Genomic DNA, 372 nt, shown 5'->3' with positions numbered 1-372 from the left:
AATTGACTAGCTCCCTCGGAACTGGTACATGTGTATGAAGCCCTATCTGTTCTTAGTGTTTCTTCATCATAACTGGAAGGACTCTGTGTCTGTGTCTTGTCACATGGTAACATTCCATGAACTCAGCTCGTGAGTACCCGTTTGACAGCTGATGATGACATCACCCTGCTCTGTGTGGTGAAAGTATGAGTTGTGGAATTGAGGTTTTCTAATTGCCAGTTCCACTGCTACTGTGTTATAATATCTTGATGATTTTTTATTTGTAGTCTGCGCACTCTTTCGTTGTTAGCATTGACCTCTGATGAGAACTCACTTTGAGGATGTCAGTGGCTTATGCTACCATATGCCCTCTTAGAGCATCATCCAGAAGGA

General features: G+C 42.7%; 1 protein-coding gene across 2 annotated transcripts in view; it reads left to right on the top strand.

Annotated features, from left to right (window-relative positions):
- SRBD1 (S1 RNA binding domain 1) overlaps positions 1-372 on the top strand; it is a 251,041-nt gene that overhangs the window by 2,158 nt on the left and 248,511 nt on the right. The gene's annotated exons all lie outside the window — the stretch shown is intronic.

This window comes from Echinops telfairi, unplaced genomic scaffold (genome assembly GCF_000313985.2).
Source record: "Echinops telfairi isolate 266 unplaced genomic scaffold, ASM31398v2 ScPeMD7_7475;HRSCAF=8513, whole genome shotgun sequence".
NCBI classification, from domain to species: Eukaryota; Metazoa; Chordata; class Mammalia; order Afrosoricida; family Tenrecidae; genus Echinops; species Echinops telfairi.
This window is presented reverse-complemented; position numbering and strand designations above follow the sequence as displayed.